General features: G+C 44.1%; 1 pseudogene; it reads right to left on the bottom strand.

Annotated features, from left to right (window-relative positions):
* Window positions 1–675: 675 nt before the first annotated feature.
* Window positions 676–7460, bottom strand: LOC103307389 (uncharacterized; annotated as a pseudogene).
* Window positions 7461–7670: the final 210 nt, after the last annotated feature.

Genomic DNA, 7670 nt, shown 5'->3' with positions numbered 1-7670 from the left:
GAATGGAATTATTTTTTCCTGCAGAAAATTCTGACTTTTAATTGAAGGGGTGGGGAAGACCAAAAACCTCTCTGAGTTACATGGTGGCCCCTTGGGCCTCTCAGAGGGAAGTGGATGCTACCTGCAATGCTCAGTAATTATGGGAATTCCGGTATTTAATTTTTGCATCATATGGCGCTGGTCCGCCTGTCCATAGGGAAGCTAATATGGTCTGTTACCTTGTAGACTGTGGCATGCAGAAAGCTCTCTAGACCCGCAGGCACAAGAGACGGGTTGATGGCATTGGTGTGAGGTGTGGCTAACTTCCCAACCCTGCTTTCAAAATCTCCATGTAGGATTCCACGTTTTTTCAACATTGAACTAGAGGGACCTGAAGAAATGTGTCAAAATCAGTGAAAATGTTAAAAAATGGCCCGTGGTAAAATGCTTCAAACTCTTCCCATGCTCGATGGATTCACTTAAACAAGTCTGTCTGAATTGCTTCAAATATTGCTGAGAGTGTCAAAATGCCAAAAAAAGGTTGGCAGAGAGGAAATTACTATTTTGTATTATCATTTCTTAGTTTTCTATTGTGGTTATGTCCAACGTTCACTGCTGTTTTCACACAAATGCAGGGATTCTCTATCACCATTTGCTCACAAAATTGCTAGAGGGAAACATTTCATGTCCATGACCCTATTCAGAGCGTTCTTCGTCTCCTTGTTCCTCAGGCTGTAGCTCAGGGGATTCAACATGGAGGTCACCACTGTGTAGAAACCACTTTGTCCTGACCCCATGAATGTTTGGTGTTGGACTGAATATGGTGATGACCGTCAAGTGGGAGGTGCAAGTGTTGAACCCTTTGTGCCTCCCCTTGGCGAAGCAGATATTCAGGATGGTGGAGAGGATGAAAACATAGGAGATGAGGATAATCAGGCTGGTGAACACCCCAAACAAACAAGCCATAGGCAGAAGTACCAGGCAGTAGTTGCTGGTATTGGAGAAGGAGAACAATAACAGTGGGGAGATGTCACAGAAGAACAGGTAAATGACATTGGGGCCACAGAAGGATAAATTTAACATGATAATTGCTTGTATCGTTCCATTTACAAACCCAGCAAGGAATGACCCAGCCACCAGCTGGGGACATGATGGCTGTATAGAGCAGAGGGTTACAGATGGCCAGAAATCTACCAAATCCAAATTACTGAGGAAAATGTACACGGGAGTCCGTGGCTGGGAATTGAGCCTGATTAACCCAATCATCCCAGGATTCCCCACCAAGGTGACAGCATAGATCACTAGGAACACCACAAAGAGGGTGATCTGAAACTCTGGACGATCTGTGAATCCTGAGAAAATGAACTCAGTTGCTTCGTTGCAATTCACCCAGGTCATTTCTATGGTGCATGGTACCTGTATGAAGAACACAGATGAAAACTATCAATTAACTTCAGTCAACACACTGAGACCTCAGCAGTGTAGAACTGTTCAGCCTTCCAGGATCTCCAGATTTGCATCTCACCTGGTGTAATTCTGCCTCACAGAGGCCAAGTAAAGTGCTCGCCGAAGCCTCAAGAGTCTTTTCCAGACACTAGACAGCAGAATGCAGACTTCTGTGGGGCTCTTTCAGAGTATAGGACTCCCTGCTGTCCCAGTCCTTTATTGCTGATGCTGCTCCTGGCTCAGAAACAGGCGGCTGGTTCTGAGATGGGGATTTCTGATCCTGGAGTTATGTGTGTCAGGTAGATGTAGGAAAGGGTTCTGAAGACTTGGGATGGGTTTTTCAGTCTTGAGGCCTGGTAACTAGGAAATAGTCTGAGCCTGGGGCACCAGCAGGAAGGAGAGGGTTCTAAAAGGGGCCTGTAGTCCAGCCCCCTGTGCTGAGGCAGGACCATGTAAATCTAGACTATTCCTGACAGGTATTTGTCCAACCTGTTCTTAAAATCCTCCAATGACCATGATTCCACAAACTTCCTTGGAAGCTGTCATAAACATATAGCTAAGGGTAGCATAAAATCCCTCTTTACCCTGTAAGGGGTTAATTCCTCTTTCACCTGTAAAGGGTTAAGAAGCTCAGGTAACCTAGCTGACACCTGACCAATAAGGGGACAAGATACTTTCAAATCTGGGGCGGGGGGCGGGAGGGGGGGGGGAAGAAGGCTTTGTCTGTCTGTTCTGTGTGATTGCCGGAGACAGATCAAGAAAGCAAGCAATCCAACTCATTTTGTAAGTACTAGCGAAGGAATGCGTTAGCTTACTTCTATTTTGGCTTGTGATTTCCTTTGTAGGAGGAGGGAGGTATCCCAGGTTTTGTAACTTTAAGGTTTTGCCTAGAGAGGAGATCCTCTATGTTCTTGAGTCTTTTGTTATTCTGTAAAGTACTTACCATCCCAATTTTACAGAGCTGATTCTTTTACCTTTTCTTTAATTAAAATTCTTCTTTTAAGAACCTGATTGATTTTTCATTGTTTTAAGATCCAAGGGTTTGGATCTGTGTTCACCGGTACCAATTAGTGAGGATATATTCTCAAGCCTCCCCAGGAAAGGGGGCCTAGGGGTTTGGGGGGATATTTGGGGAAGGTAGGGCTCCAAGTGGCCCTCCCTGAATGTTTGTTTAATTCACTTGGTGGTGGCAGCATACTGTTCAAGGTGGAATTTGTGCCTTGGGGAGTTTTTAATCTAAGCTGGTAGAAATAAGCTTAGGGGGTCTTCATGCAGGTCCCCACGTCTGTACCCTAAAGTTCAGAGTGGGGAGGGAACCCTGACAGAAGCCTATTCCAGAGCTTAACTACTGTTATAGTTAGAAAGTTTCCCCTAATATCTAACCTAAATCTCCCTGCTGCAGATTGAGCCAATTACTTTTTGTCCTACCGTCTATGGACATGGAGAAAAATTGATCACTGTCCCCTTTATAACAGCCCTTGATATATTTGAAGATCGTTATCATGTCCTCCCTCAATCTTCTTTTCTCAAGGCTACACATGAACAATTTTTAAACCGCTCCTCAAAGTTCAGGTCTTTTAAATCTTTTATAATTCTGGTAGCTCTCCTCTGGAGCTTCTTCAATTTGTCCACATCTTTCCCAAAGTGTGGCACCCTGAATATGACACAGTACTCCAGCTGAGGCCTCACCAGCACCACATAGAGTGGGACAATTACCTCCCAGGTCTTACACAGGACAATTCTCTTAGTACACCTTTCTTGCAACTGCACCACCTTGTTGACTCATATTCAATTTGTGAGCACTATAAACCACAGATCCTTTTAAGGAGTATTACTGCATTGCCAGTTATTCCACGTTTTGGAGTTGTGAATTTGATTTTTCCATCCTACGTGTAGTACTTTGCACTTCTCTTTACTGAATTTCATCTTGTTGAGTTCTGACCAAGTCTCTAATTTGTCAGAGTTGTTTTGAATTCTAATCCCGTCCTCCAAAATGCTTGCAACCCTCCCCAGCTTGGTGTCTGCTGCAAATTTTCAAAGCATCCTCTTCATTCTGTTATTCCAATCATCAATACAAATATTGAATTGTACAGCACCCAGGATGGATCCCTGCAGGACCCTACCAGATGCACCCTCCCAGTTTGATTGCAAACAATTGATCATTAATTTCTCAGTATGGCCTTTGAACCAGTTGTGCACCCATCTTATAGTAATTTCATCTAGACTACATCTCCCTAGTTTGCTTATGACAATGTTATATGGGATTGTGCCAAAAGCCTTACTAAAATCAAGATATATCATATCGCCAGCTTCCCCCTATAGCAAATGTGTAATGAAATCTCTCTCTCCAAATTAGTTTAAACATTGGGTTAGGTATAAACTCTCCTGGGGGGATGAAATGTGTCTGAAATGGAAACAGGGTGAAGAAGCTAAATTTGCCATGTGATATGGTGACAAAAAATGACAACGCAGTTTGGAACTGGATGTGCAAAGCAGAGCTTGTCGGGAAATTCTTTCCCCCCACCCCAGACTTTTGGGGTTTGTCCACGAAACCTAAAAAAAAAAAAAAGGCAAAATTGGACATTTCCTATGAAAAAAATCAGTTTAAACAAAAAAGGCCCATTTTCCTCAATAAAAAAACTATATTTAACAAAAACTATTGACCAGTTCTAATGCACAGTCACCATGTGAAAATGCAAGGAGGTTGTAGTCTTTCTCCTCATGTCTTTGATGATCCAAGAATACTGTTTTTGTCTACGCACCTCCTCACCAGGAAGGCATTAGCATGTGGAAGGGGCACAGAGAAGAACAATAAAAATGAGCAGGGAGCTGGAGGAACTGACATCTAGGGAAAACCTAAGGGCATGGCTACACTTGTGAGTTAGAGTGCATTAAAGCAGCCCCATGCGCTCTAACTCACGATGTGTCCATACGGGCAAGGCACGTAGAGCGCTCTGACTCCGCGGCTACAGCGCTCCTGGTAATCCACCTCAGTGAGTGGAATAACGTTTGATGTGCCCCCGCTGGAGCGCCGTGGCACCTGTGTGGACACCCTGGTCTTTTAATGTGCTCTGATCGGCCTCCAGGAGTGTTCCACAATGCCTGTTCTACCCACTCTGGTCATCTCTTTGAACTCTACTGCCCTGCCCTCAGGTGACCAACCATCAGACCCGCCCTTTAAATTCTCTGGGAATTTTGAAAATCCCCTTCCTGTTTGCTCAGCCAGGCATGGAGTGCTCTTAGCACATCTTTCCAGGTGACCAGGCCTCCATGCACCAAGCGATCCCCAGTATGGAGCAACGGCGAGGTGCTTGATCTCATCAGTAATAGTGGGAGGAAGCTGTCCAGTCCCAGCTGCACTCCAGCCGTAGGAATTACGATACCTTTGGGCAGATATCAAGGGACATGATGGAAAGGGGTCATGACCAGGACGCTCTGCAATGCAGGGTGTGACGGGTTGGATCACAGAAACCCCCCTGGGAGCTGCCACCCGATGTGCCAAGACTACCTCTGTTTCTGCTTTCCCTGCCAGCTCAGGACTTCAGCATCTTGTCTTGCTGAGCCAGACACTCCCGTCTGCTCCAGCAAAGACCCAGGGTCTGAATTACTTGCCCCAAAGCTGCAGGTTTACCTGAAAGCAGCTCATAGAAGTGTGTTTGTCTTTAACACTCAGATGCCCAACTCCCAATGGGGTCTAAATCCAAATAAATCCGTTTTACCCTGTATAAAGCTTATGCAGGGTAAATTCATAAATTGTTTGCCCTCTATAACACTGATAGAGAGAGATGCACAGTTGTTTGCTCCCCCAGGTATTAATACATACTCTGAGTTAATTAATAAGTAAAAAGTGATTTTATTAAATACAAAAAGTAGGATTTAAGTGGTTCCAAGTAGTAACAGACAGAACAAAGTAAGTCACCAAGCAAAATAAAATAAAATGCACAAATCTATGTCTAACCAAACTGAATACAGATAATCTCACCTTCAGAGATGCTTCAGTAAGTTTTTTCCTCAGACTGGACACCTTCCAGGCCTGGGCATAATTCTTTCCCCTGGTACAGCTCTTGTTCCAGCTCAGGTGGTAGCTAGGGGATTCTTCATGATGGTTCCTCTCTCTCCTTTGTTCTGTTCCACCCTTTTATATTTCTTTTGCATAAGGCGGGAACCCTTTGTCCCTCTGAGTTACCACCCCCCCTCAATGGAAAAGCACCAGGTTAAAGATGGATTCCAGTCCAGGTGACATGATCACATGTCACTGTAAGACTTCATTACCCACTTGTCAGCACAAACGTGTACAGAAAGTATCAGAGGGGAGCCGTGTTAGTCTGAATCTGTAAAAAGCAACAGAGGGTCCTGTGGCACCTTTAAGACTAACAGAAGTATTGGGAGCATAAGCTTTCGTGGGTAAGAACCTCACTTCTTCAGATGCACACGTATACAGAAAGACTCACAGGTAAAACTCATCCATCTGCAGACAATGGTCCTGGTTACTGGGAGTCATCAAGATTCCAAATCATCATTAATGGCTCACCTGGAACACCTGGATTGATCGATCTTCAGCTGTCGTTAAGACTGCGCCGATCACAACACATCCGCCATTCTTCTCGCATTCTTGCCTTTCTTCTCCATCTTCGTCCGAAACGTTTAACAATGTCATCTTCCCATCTTCTTGGAGGCCGACTAGGTGGTCTCTTCTGTTCTCGCAGATACTACTCAGTAATGATTGTGGTCCACCTATTGTCCATGAACCGTGCTATGTGGCCTGCCCATCGTATCTTATTATATCTGCTTTCCATGACAATATCTTTCACACCACTGCGTTCTCTAATCATTTCATTTGGGATATGATCCAGAAGGGAAATTCCCAACATAGCTCGTTCCTTTGCCCTTTCAACTACCGACAGCCGCCGTTCTTCTCTCTTTGTCAGTGCCCAGGTTTCACTTCCATACATCATGGCTGGCAGCACTGTTGAATTGACGATATTTGTATGTGTGGTCTTGTCGATTTTTCCCAAATATACGTACTGTTCCACTTCTTCAATTTCTTCTCCTGTTACCATTATTCGGGCTTTTCTTAAGATGTCTGATTGCATGTATTTCATTTTGCAATGGTTCATTTTCAGACCGACCTGACTGCTTTTCTTGTCGAGTCTTTGTAGCATGCTCTGCAGTTGGTTGGTGCTTTCGGCAATTAGTATGATGTTGTCCATGAATCTGAGATGAGATAATCGTTTTCCATTTATATTAACACCACTCCTCCAATTGATCTTGTTCATAACCATTTCAAGGCAGGCGGTAAATAGTTTTGGTGAAATTGTATCTCCTTGCTTTATGCCTTTCTCGATTGGGATGCGGAGGGGAGTTTTAAGGAGAGTAATGTCTGTTGTACATCCAGTATTCACTTCATTCAACAAACTGATGTACTGCGTATTAATGCCCTGCTTTGCGAGTGCCTTTAGTATTGCTTTGAACTTGATGCTATCGAAGGCCTTTTCATAGTCGATGAAAGCAATGCACAGCGGGAGTTTGTATTCCCTCGCTCTTTCTAGAAGCTGGCTAAGGATAAATATATGGTCAATCGTGCTGAAATTTCTTTGAAATCCTGCCTGCTCTCTCGGCTGTTGTTCATCCAGACTCTGCGATAGTTGGTTTGTTATCACCTTTGTAAAGAGTTTATAGATATGAAAGAGCAGGCATATAGGGCGATAGTTCTTAAGATTTTCTCGATCCCCCTTCTTGTACAGCAAGATGGTATTCGACTCCTTTCAGCTTGATGGTATTTTGCCTTCTTCAAGATATCGACTGAATCTTAAAGCGAGGGCCTTCCAAAGTTTTTCGCCTCCTGCAGAAATCATTTCTGATGTTATTTCATCTTTGCCTGGAACTTTTCCCTTCTTCATCTGGTGTAGTGCGCTTGGGACTTCACTGACGATTATTGGGGGGACATGTTCTTCTGACTCGTGGAGCGTTGGGAGAGGGACGTTGATTCTTGATTTGAACAGTTCTATATAGAAGTCCTTGCAGACCTCCTCCATCCCTGCTTTGTCAATTACTGTCTCTCCATCCTTGTTCTTCAATGCTGTTATGCTCAATCTATACTGCACCAATTCCCGCTTGCATGTCCTGAGGCTCTTGCGTGATTCAGCTGTTTTAAGGATCTTTTCTTTCCGGAAGTTCTCAAAGTCATCCTTCAGTTTTTGCCGTATAAGCTTGCACAGAGTGGAGTACTCGAGGTTGTTATCTGA

This window comes from Chrysemys picta, chromosome 4 (genome assembly GCF_011386835.1).
Source record: "Chrysemys picta bellii isolate R12L10 chromosome 4, ASM1138683v2, whole genome shotgun sequence".
In the NCBI taxonomy this organism is placed as follows: Eukaryota; Metazoa; Chordata; order Testudines; family Emydidae; genus Chrysemys; species Chrysemys picta.
The sequence above is the reverse complement of the archived record's forward strand: the minus strand, read 5'-3'. Positions and strand labels throughout refer to the sequence as shown.